The following is a 13,478-nucleotide window of genomic DNA, read 5'->3' as shown; positions in this document are numbered from 1 at the left end:
TTAGCTAATAAAGGGAGGGGTGAGGTCTCTTGCAGGGGGGAGGGGACCTCGTTATTTGGCACGCATGCCCCGATACGGCATAAGAAATTAGATTCCTAAAATCCAGACAAATCCAGAGGTTTTCAACTAAAGGAACAGCTCATCTATAATTGTTCTTCAGTCAAATCTTTGCTCTCTGTAAATGACCCCGTTGTGTTGCATTGTCCTGTGCAATCCCTTGTGAGACCGTTTCCTTCCTTGATAAATTCAGTAGATTGTAGCATAATGTTCTAGATTTAACTTCCGCTATTTGTGTAGCTGTTTTTTATTTTTATCATGAAGTAAAATCGACAGGGTCTGCCAACAATAATGGTCTCTATGAAGGATAAACAATCGCTTACAGAACTTTCACTTCCTTCATTGTATTGTGTCACTCAGGCTGTTGTGATGTCATCGATATATTCTCGATGTCATAGACTGATGCACTCTCAAGGTCTTAGGACATCAAGACTTTATCTATCAGTGATCCATATGTAACCTGTGGCTCCGCTGCTGTTGTGCAACCACAACTCCCAGCAAGACCTCACAGTTAGGAGTTGTAGTTTCACAACAGCTGGAGAGCTACAGGTTACACACCACAATCCTAGATACATTATTGATGCCACGGACAATATTTTGATGTAATAGATACACTCCTATCTCCTTCCATTGGAACCATTCTTCTATGTGTGTCTAAACTTTATTTTTGTTACATTGTCTAGAAATATTTATTTTGTCGCTTTGTGAAATTGTTTTTGTTCTAAAAAATTTCTGAAAACCTGATAGTAGGAGACAACTTCAATTCTATTAAATGATGGTTTGCAGCTTTAACAAAACTGTCAATGCATTATTTTCTTCCAAATTGGGCAAATATTCAGGATCAGGTTTATGCTTAGATTTCTTTAGGCCCTTTAAATGGGCAGACGATAGATAACATGTTGATTGGCACCCGTTTGTCCTATTTACATGGAGCAAAATCATTATGAGTATGAGGATGAAAGATCATTAATACCAGCGTTCATACCCATACAATTTGCATCTTATCTCCAGCACATCTATTTACACAGGGAGATGTTCTGCCAACAAATTATCATTTTATAAACAGCAAAAAAGATTAGCCGACAAACGAGAATACAACAATATAACTACTATAATACTGCCCCCTATATACAAGAATATAACTACTATAATACTGCTCCTATATACAAGAATATAACTACTATAATACAGCCCCTATATACAAGAATATAACTACTATAATACTGCCCCTATATACAAGAATATAACTACTATAATACCGCCCCCTATATACAAGAATATAACTACTATAATACTGCTCCTATATACAAGAATATAACTACTATAATAACTGCTCCTATATACAAGAATATAACTACTATAATACTGCTCCTATATACAAGAATATAACTACTATAATACTGCCCCTATATACAAGAATATAACTACTATAATACTGCTCCTATATACAAGAATATAACTACCATAATACTGCTCCTATATACAAGAATATAACTACTATAATACTGCCCCTATATACAAGAATATAACTACTATACTACTGCCCCATGTACAAGAATATAACTACTATAATACTGTCCCTTATATACAAGAATATAACTACTATAATACTGCCCCTATATACAAGAATATAACTACTATAATACTGATCCCTATATACAAGAATATAACTACTATAATACTGCTCCTATATACAAGAATATAACTACTATAATACCGCCCCCTATATACAAGAATATAACTACTATAATACCGACTCCTATATACAAGAATATTACTACTATAATACTGCTCCTATATACAAGAATATAACTACTATACTACTGCCCCCTATATACAAGAATATAACTACTATAATACTGCTCCTATATACAAGAATATAACTACTATAATACTGATCCCTATATACAAGAATATAACTACAATAATACTGCTCCTATATACAAGAATATAACAACTATAATACCGTCCCCTATATACAAGAATATAACTACTATAATACCGACTCCTATATACAAGAATATTACTACTATAATACTGCTCCTATATACAAGAATATAACTACTATAATACTGCCTCCTATATACAAGAATATAACTACTATAATACTGCCCCCTATATACAAGAATATAACTACTATAATACTGCTCCTATATATAAGAATATAACTAATATAATACTACCCCCTTTATACAAGAATATAACTACTATAATACTGCTCCTATATACAAGAATATAACTACTATAATACTGCCCCTATATACAAGAATATAACTACTATAATACTGCTCCCTATGTACAAGAATATAACACCTATAATACTGCCCCTATATACAAGAATATAACTACTATAATACTGCCCCCTATACACAAGAATATAACACCTATAATACTGCCCCTATATACAAGAATATAACTACTATAATACTGCCCCTATATACAAGAATATAACTACTATAATACTGCCCCTATATACAAGAATATAACTAGTATAATACTGCCCCTATATACAAGAATATAACACCTATAATACTGCCCCTATATACAAGAATATAACCACTATAATACTGCCCCTATATACAAGAATATAACTACTATAATACTGCTCCTATATACAAGAATATAACTACTATAATACTGTCCCCTATATACAAGAATATAACTACTATAATACTGCCCCCTATATACAAGAATATAACTACTATAATACTGCTCCCTATATACAAGAATATAACTACTATAATACTGCCCCCTATGTACAAGAATATAACTACTATAATACTGCTCCTATATACAAGAATATAACTACTATACTACTGCCCCCTATATACAAGAATATAACTACTATAATACTGCTCCTATATACAAGAATATAACTACTATAATACTGCTCCCTATATACAAGAATATAACTACTATAATACTGCCCCCTATATACAAGAATATAACTACTATAATACTGCCTCCTATATACAAGAATATAACTACTATAATACTGCCTCCTATATACAAGAATATGACTACTATAATACTGCCCCCTATATACAAGAATATAACTACTATAATACTGCTCCTATATATAAGAATATAACTAATATAAAACTCCCCCTATATACAAGAATATAACTACTATAATACTGCTCCTATATACAAGAATATAACTACTATAATACTGCCCCCTATACACAAGAATATAACTACTATAATACTGCCTCTATATACAAGAATATAACTACTATAATACTGCCCCTATATACAAGAATATAACTACTATAATACTGACTCCTATATACAAGAATATAACTACTATAATACTGACTCCTATATACAAGAATATAACTACTATAATACTGCTCCCTATATACAAGAATACAACTACTATAATACGGACTCCTATATACAAGAATATAACTACTATAATACTGACTCCTATATACAAGAATATAACTACTATAATACTGCTCCCTATATACAAGAATATAACTACTATAATACTGCCCCCTATATACAAGAATATAACTACTATAATACTGACTCCTATATACAAGAATATTGCTACTATAATACTGCCCCTATATACAGGAATATAACTACTATAATACTGCCCCCTATATACAAGAATATAACTACTATAATACTGCTCCTATATACAAGAATATAACTACTATAATACTGCCTCCTATATACAAGAACATAACTACTATAATACTGCCTCCTATATACAAGAATATAACTACTATAATACTGCCTCCTATATACAAGAATATGACTACTATAATACTGCCCCCTATATACAAGAATATAACTACTATAATACTGCTCCTATATATAAGAATATAACTAATATAATACTACCCCCTATATACAAGAATATAACTACTATAATACTGCTCCTATATACAAGAATATAACTACTATAATACTGCCCCCTATACACAAGAATATAACTACTATAATACTGCCCCTATATACAAGAATATAACTACTATAATACTGCCCCTATATACAAGAATATAACTACTATAATACTGCTCATATATACAAGAATATAACTACTATAATACTGCACTCTATATACAAGAATATAACTACTATGATACTGCTCCTATATACAAGAATATAACTACTATAGTACTGCTCCTATATACAAGAATATAGCTACTATAAGGGCATGACCACACATGGCGGAATTCCTCCGCAACTGTCCGCATCAATGCCGCACAGAATCTGCGTTGCAGATTCTGCTGCGGATCTGCACAAAATGTGCAGAAAATTGATGCGGACTGGCCGCTGCGGACTGCAGGAAAAGTGCTTCTCTTCTCCCTATTCAGTGCAGGATAGAGAGAAGGGACAGCACTTTCCCTAGTGAAAGTCAAAGAATTTCATACTTACCGGCCGTTGTCTTGGTGACGCGTCCCTCTTTCGGCATCCGGCCCGACCTCCCTGGATGACGCTCCAGTCCATGTGACCGCTGCAGCCTGTGCTTGGCCTGTGATTGGCTGCAGCCGTCACTTACACTGAAACGTCATCCTGGGAGGCCGGACTGGAGACAGACGCAGGGAGTTCTCGGTAAGTATGAACTTATATTTTTTTTTTACAGATACATGTATATTGAGATCGGTAGTCACTGTCCCGGGTGCAGAAACAGTTACTGCCGATCGCGTAACTCTTTCAGCACCCTGGACAGTGACTATTTACAGACGTCTCCTAGCAACGCTCCCGTCATTACGGGAGCCCCATTGACTTCCTCAGTCTGGCTGTAGACCTAGAAATACATAGGTCCAGCCAGAATGAAGAAATGTCATGGTAGTAAAAACAATACGCTCCGCAGCACACATAAGATCTGCGGACTTTATTGCGGAATTTTGACTCTCCATTGAAGTCAATGGAGAAATTCCGCCATGAGTCCGCAACCAGTCCGCCACTGCTCCGCAACAGACAGAGCATGCTGCGGACACCAAATTCCGCTCCGCAGCCTATGCTCCGCAGCGGAATTGTACGCATCGTGTAAACGAACACTGCTAAATTAAAGTGAAAGTCAATGGAGAAACGGCTCCGCTGCGGATTAACGCTGCGGAGTGTCCGCAGCGGAATTTAAGTGAAATTCCGCTATGTGTGAACCCGCCCTAATAGTGCCCCCTATATACAAGAATATAACTACTATAATACTGCTCCTATATACAAGACTATAACTACTATAATGCTGCTCCTATATACAAGAATATAACTACTATAATCCTGTCGCCTATATACAAAAATAGAACTACTATAATACTGCCCCTATATACAAGAATATAACTACTATAATACTGCCGCCTATATACAAGAATATAACTACTATAATACTGCCCCTATATACAAGAAAATAACTACTGTAATACTGCCCCTATATACAAGAATATAACTACTATAAGGGCAAAGCCCCATGTGGCGGAATTGCTCTTGAATTCCGCTGCGGACACTCCGCAGCGTTAATACGCAGCGGACCCGTTTCTCCATTGCCTTCCACTTCTTTTTAGTAGGCTTAGTTTAGACGAGGCTGAAATTCCGCTGTGGAGCATAGGCTGCGGTGCGGAATTTGGTGTCCGCAGCATACAATTTATGTTGCGGACCAGTGGCGGACTGGTTGCGGACTCATTGCGGAAGTTCTCCATTGACTTAAATGGAGAGTCAAAATTCCGCAATGAAGTCCGCAGATGTCATGCAGATGTTATGTGTGCTTTGGAGCGTATTGGTTTTACTAACATGACATTTCTTCATTCTGGCTGGACCTATGTATTTCTAGGTCTACAGCCAGACTGAGGAAGTCAATGGGGCTCCCGTAATTACGGGAGCGTTGCTAGGCGATGTCAGTAAATAGTCACTGTCCAGGGTGCTGAAAGATTTAAGTGATCGGCAGTAACTGTTTCAGCACCCTGGACAGTGACTACCGATCACAATATACATCAACCTGTAAAAAAAAAAAAAGAAGTTCATACTTACTGATAACTCCCTGCTTCTTTCTCCAGTCCGGCTTCCCAGGATGACGTTTCAGTCTAAGTGACGGCTGCAGCCAATCACAGGCTGCAGTGGTCACATGGACTGCCGCGTCATCCAGGGAGGTCGGGCTGGATGCCGAAAGAGGGACGCGTCACCAAGACAACGGCCGGTAAGTATGAAATTCTTTTACTTTCACTAGGGAAAGTGCTGTCCCTTCTCTCTATCCTGCACTGATAGAGAGAAGGGAAGTACTTTCACCGCAATACGCAGCAGCTAGTCCGCATCAATTTACTGCACATGTTGGGCAGATCCACCACAGAATCTGCAACGCAGATTCTGTGCGGCATTGATGCGGACAGTTGCGGAGGAAAACCGCCACGTGGGGGCATGCCCTAATACTGCTCCTATATACAGGAATATAACTACTAGAAGGGCATGACCACACATGGCGGAATTCCTCCGCAACTGTCCGCATCCATGCCGCACAGAATCTGCGTTGCAGATTCTGCTGCGGATCTGCACAAAATGTGCAGTACATTGATGCGGACTAGCTGCTGCGGACTGCGGGAAAAGTGCTTCCCTTCTCCCTATCAGTGCAGGATAGAGAGAAGGGACAGCACTTTCCCTAGTGAAAGTAAACGACTTTCATACTTACCGGCCGTTGTCTTGGTGACGCGTCCCTCTTTCGGCATCCAGCCCGACCTCCCTGGATGACGCGCCAGTCCATGTGACCGCTGCAGCCTGTGCTTGGCCTGTGATTGGCTGCAGCCGTCACTTACACTGAATCGTCATCCTGGGAGGCCGGACTGGAGACAGACCCAGGGAGTTCTCGGTAAGTATGAACTTATATATTTTTTTACAGATAGATGTATATTGGGATCGGTAGTCACTGTCCCGGGTGCAGAAACAGTTACTGCCGATCGCTTAACTCTTTCAGCACCCTGGACAGTGACTATTTACTGACGTCTCCTAGCAACGCTCCCGTCATTACGGGAGCCCCATTGACTTCCTCAGTCTGGCTGTAGACCTAGAAATACATAGGTCCAGCCAGAATGAAGAAATGTCAAGTTAAAAAAGCAAGACGCATCCGCAGCACACATAACATGTGCATGACAGCTGCGGACTTCATTGCGGAACTTTGAATCTCCATTGAAGTCAATGGAGAAATTCCGCCATGAGTCCGCCACTGCTCCGCAACAGACAGAGCATGCTGCGGACACCAAATTCCGCTCCGCAGCCTATGCTCCGCAGCGGAATTGTACGCATCGTGTAAACGAACACTGCTAAATTAAAGTGAAAGTCAATGGAGAAACGGCTCCGCTGCGGATTAACGCTGCGGAGTGTCCGCAGCGGAATTTAAGTGAAATTCCGCTATGTGTGAACCCGCCCGAATACTGCCCCTATATACAAGAATATAACTACTATAATACTGCTCCTATATACAAGAATATAACTACTATAATACTGATCCCTATATACAAGAATATAACTACTATAATACTGCCCCCTATATACAAGAATATAACTACTATAATACTGCCCCTAAATACAAGAATATAACTACTATAATACTGCCCCTATATCAAGAATATAACTACTATAATACTGCCCCCTATATACAAGAATATAACCACTATAATACTGCCCCCTATATACAAGAATATAACTACTATAATACTGCCCCTATATCAAGAATATAACTACTATAATACTGCCCCCTATATACAAGAATATAACTACTATAATACTGCCCCCTATATACAAGAATATAACTACTATAATACTGCCCCCTATGTACAAGAATATAACTACTATAATACTGCCTCCTATGTACAAGATTATAACTACTATAATACTGCCTCCTATATACAAGAATATAACTACTATAATACTGCTCCTATATACAAGACTATAACTACTATAATACTGCTCCTATATACAAGAATATAACTACTATAATACTGCCCCTATATACAAGAATATAACTACTATAATACTGCCCCCTATATACAAGAATATAACTACTATAATACTGCCCCCTATATACAAGAATATAACTACTATAATACTACCCCCTATATACAAGAATATAACTACTATAATACTGCTCCTATATACAAGAATATAACTACTATAATACTGCCCCCTATATACAAGAATATAACTACTATAATACTGCCCCCTATATACAAGAATATAACTACTATAATACTGCCCCCTATGTACAAGAATATAACTACTATAATACTGCCTCCTATGTACAAGATTATAACTACTATAATACTGCCTCCTATATACAAGAATATAACTACTATAATACTGCTCCTATATACAAGACTATAACTACTATAATACTGCTCCTATATACAAGAATATAACTACTATAATACTGCCCCTATATACAAGAATATAACTACTATAATACTGCCCCCTATATACAAGAATATAACTACTATAATACTGCCCCCTATATACAAGAATATAACTACTATAATACTACCCCCTATATACAAGAATATAACTACTATAATACTGCTCCTATATACAAGAATATAACTACTATAATACTGCCCCCTATATACAAGAATATAACTACTATAATACTGCCCCTATGTATTGACGATTGTCCTGGATGCTTTGTTTCTGGTCACTATTTCATGTATTTTTAGGACATTTGCCGGGTTACAGGTATGAACTGTGTGTGATGTCGTCTGCTGTTGCTCAGGATGGTGGAGATAGGGAGTCGCTCTCGGGTACCTGCAGATTACACCAATGTGTGAGATTCACCTTTATCTTTGTAATCTACTGTAATACTGCACTCTATATACAAGAATATAACTACTATAATACTGCCCCTATATACAAGAATATAACTACTATAATACTGCCCCCTATATACAAGAATATAACTATTATAATACTGCCCCCTACTATAATACTGCCCCCTATATACAAGAATATAAACTACTATAATACTGCCTTCTATATACAAGAATATAACTACTATAATACTGCCCTGATATACAAGAATATAACTACTATAATACTGCCCCCTATATACAAGAATATAACTACTATAATACTGCTCCTATATTCAAGAATATAACTACTATAATACTGCCCCTATATACAAGAGTATAACTACTATAATACTGCCCCCTATATACAAGAATATAACTACTATAATACTGCCCCCTATATACAAGAATATAACTACTATAATACTGCCCCCTATATACAAGAATATAACTACTATAATACTACCCCCTATATACAAGAATATAACTACTATAATACTGCTCCTATATACAAGAATATAACTACTATAATACTGCCCCCTATATACAAGAATATAACTACTATAATACTGCCCCTATGTATTGACGATTGTCCTGGATGCTTTGTTTCTGGTCACTATTTCATGTATTTTTAGGACATTTGCCGGGTTACAGGTATGAACTGTGTGTGATGTCGTCTGCTGTTGCTCAGGATGGTGGAGATAGGGAGTCGCTCTCGGGTACCTGCAGATTACACCAATGTGTGAGATTCACCTTTATCTTTGTAATCTACTGTAATACTGCACTCTATATACAAGAATATAACTACTATAATACTGCCCCTATATACAAGAATATAACTACTATAATACTGCCCCCTATATACAAGAATATAACTATTATAATACTGCCCCCTACTATAATACTGCCCCCTATATACAAGAATATAAACTACTATAATACTGCCTTCTATATACAAGAATATAACTACTATAATACTGCCCTGATATACAAGAATATAACTACTATAATACTGCCCTCTATATACAAGAATATAACTACTATAAGGCTGGGTTCACACGTGGCGGAATTTCACTTAAATTCCGCTGCGGACACTCCACAGCGTTAATCCGCAGCGGTGCCGTTTGTCCATTGACTTACACTTTAATTTAGCAGTGTTCGTTTAGACGAGGCGTAAAATTCCGCTGCGGAGCATAGGCTGCGGAGCGGAATTTGGTGTCCGCAGCATGCTCTGTCTGTTGCGGAGCAGTGGCGGACTCATGGCGGAATTTCTCCATTGACTTCAATGGAGAGTCAAAATTCCGCAATGAAGTCCGCAGATCTTATGTGTGCTGCGGAGCGTATTGGTTTTACTACCATGACATTTCTTCATTCTGGCTGGACCTATGTATTTCTAGGTCTACAGCCAGACTGAGGAAGTCAATGGGGCTCCCGTAATGACGGGAGCGTTGCTAGGAGACGTCTGTAAATAGTCACTGTCCAGGGTGCTGAAAGAGTTAAGCGATCGGCAGTAACTGTTTCTGCACCCGGGACAGTGACTACCGATCTCAATATACATGTATCTGTAAAAAAACATATAAGTTCATACTTACCGAGAACTCCCTGCGTCTGTCTCCAGTCCGGCCTCCCAGGATGACGTTTCAGTGTAAGTGACGGCTGCAGCCAATCACAGGCCAAGCACAGGCTGCAGCGGTCACATGGACTGGCGCGTCATCCAGGGAGGTCGGGCTGGATGCCGAAAGAGGGACGCGTCACCAAGACAACGGCCGGTAAGTATGAAATTCTTTTACTTTCACTAGGGAAAGTGCTGTCCCTTCTCTCTATCCTGCACTGATAGGGAGAAGGGAAGCACTTTTCCCGCAGTCCGCAGCAGCTAGTCCGCATCAATGTACTGCACATTTTGTGCAGATCCGCAGCAGAATCTGCGACGCAGATTCTGTGCGGCATTGATGCGGACAGTTGCGGAGGAAATCCGCCACGTGTGGTCATGCCCTAATACTGCCCCTATATACAAGAATATAACTACTATAATACTGCCTCCTATATACAAGAATATAACTACTATAATACTGCCCCTATATACAAGAATATAACAACTATAATACTGCCCCTATATACAAGAATATAACAACTATAATACTGCCCTCTATATACAAGAATATAACTACTATAAGGGCATGACCACACATGGCGGAATTCCTCCGCAACTGTCCGCATCAATGCCGCACAGAATCTGCGTTGCAGATTCTGCAGCGGATCTGCACAAAATGTGCAGAAAATTGATGCGGACTGGCCGCTGCGGACTGCAGGAAAAGTGCTTCTCTTCTCCCTATTCAGTGCAGGATAGAGAGAAGGGACAGCACTTTCCCTAGTGAAAGTCAAAGAAATTCATACTTACCGCCCGTTGTCTTGGTGACGCGTCCCTCTTTCGGCATCCGGCCCGACCTCCCTGGATGACGCTCCAGTCCATGTGACCGCTGCAGCCTGTGCTTGGCCTGTGATTGGCTGCAGCCGTCACTTACACTGAAACGTCATCCTGGGAGGCCGGACTGGAGACAGACGCAGGGAGTTCTCGGTAAGTATGAACTTATATTTTTTTTTACAGATACATGTATATTGAGATCGGTAGTCACTGTCCCGGGTGCAGAAACAGTTACTGCAGATCGCGTAACTCTTTCAGCACCCTGGACAGTGACTATTTACAGACGTCTCCTAGCAACGCTCCCGTCATTACGGGAGCCCCATTGACTTCCTCAGTCTGGCTGTAGACCTAGAAATACATAGGTCCAGCCAGAATGAAGAAATGTCATGGTAGTAAAAACAATACGCTCCGCAGCACACATAAGATCTGCGGACTTCATTGCGGAATTTTGACTCTCCATTGAAGTCAATGGAGAAATTCCGCCATGAGTCCGCAACCAGTCCGCCACTGCTCCGCAACAGACAGAGCATGCTGCGGACACCAAATTCCGCTCCGCAGCCTATGCTCCGCAGCGGAATTGTACGCATCGTGTAAACGAACACTGCTAAATTAAAGTGAAAGTCAATGGAGAAACGGCTCCGCTGCGGATTAACGCTGCGGAGTGTCCGCAGCGGAATTTAAGTGAAATTCCGCTATGTGTGAACCCGCCCTTATACTGCCCCTATATACAAGAATATAACTACTATAATACTGCTCCTATATATAAGAATATAACTACTATAATCCTGCCTCCTATATACAAGAATATAACTACTATAATACTGCTCCTATATACAAGAATATAACTACTACAATACTGCCCCTGTATACAAGAATATAACTACTATAATACTGCCCCTATATACAAGAATATAACTACTATAATACTGCCCCTGTATACAAGAATATAACTACTATAATACTGCTCCTATATACAAGAATATAACTACTATAATACTGTCCTTATATACAAGAATATAACTACTATAATACTGCTCCTATATATAAGAATATAACTACTATAATACTGCTCCTCTATACAAGAATATAACTACTATAATACTGCCTCCTATGTACAAGAATATAACTACTATAATACTGCCTCCTATATACAAGAATATAACTACTATAATACCTCCCCTATATACAAGAATATAACTACTATAATACTGCCTCCTATGTACAAGATTATAACTACTATAATACTGCCTCCTATATACAAGAATATAACTACTATAATACTGCTCCTATATACAAGAATATAACTACTATAATACTGCCCCTATATACAAGAATATAACTACTATAATACTGCCCCTATATACAAGAATATAACTACTATAATACTGCCCCCTATATACAAGAATATAACTACTATAATACTGCCCCCTATATACAAGAATATAACTACTATAATACTGCCCCCTATATACAAGAATATAACTACTATAATACTGCCTCCTATGTACAAGATTATAACTACTATAATACTGCCTCCTATATACAAGAATATAACTACTATAATACTGCTCCTATATACAAGAATATAACTACTATAATACTGCCCCTATATACAAGAATATAACTACTATAATACTGCCCCCTATATACAAGAATATAACTACTATAATACTGCCCCCTATATACAAGAATATAACTACTATAATACTACCCCCTATATACAAGAATATAACTACTATAATACTGCTCCTATATACAAGAATATAACTACTATAATACTGCCCCCTATATACAAGAATATAACTACTATAATACTGCCCCCTATATACAAGAATATAACTACTATAATACTGCCCCTATATACAAGAATATAACTACTATAATACTGCCCCCTATATACAAGAATATAACTACTATAATACTGCCCCCTATATACAAGAATATAACTACTATAATACTACCCCCTATATACAAGAATATAACTACTATAATACTGCTCCTATATACAAGAATATAACTACTATAATACTGCCCCCTATATACAAGAATATAACTACTATAATACTGCCCCCTATATACAAGAATATAACTACTATAATACTGCCCCTATGTATTGACGATTGTCCTGGATGCTTTGTTTCTGGTCACTATTTCATGTATTTTTAGGACATTTGCCGGGTTACAGGTATGAACTGTGTGTGATGTCGTCTGCTGTTGCTCAG

The sequence above is a fragment of the Rhinoderma darwinii genome, chromosome 6, assembly GCF_050947455.1.
Source record: "Rhinoderma darwinii isolate aRhiDar2 chromosome 6, aRhiDar2.hap1, whole genome shotgun sequence".
Classification (NCBI taxonomy): domain Eukaryota; kingdom Metazoa; phylum Chordata; class Amphibia; order Anura; family Rhinodermatidae; genus Rhinoderma; species Rhinoderma darwinii.
The sequence above is the reverse complement of the archived record's forward strand: the minus strand, read 5'-3'. Positions refer to the sequence as shown.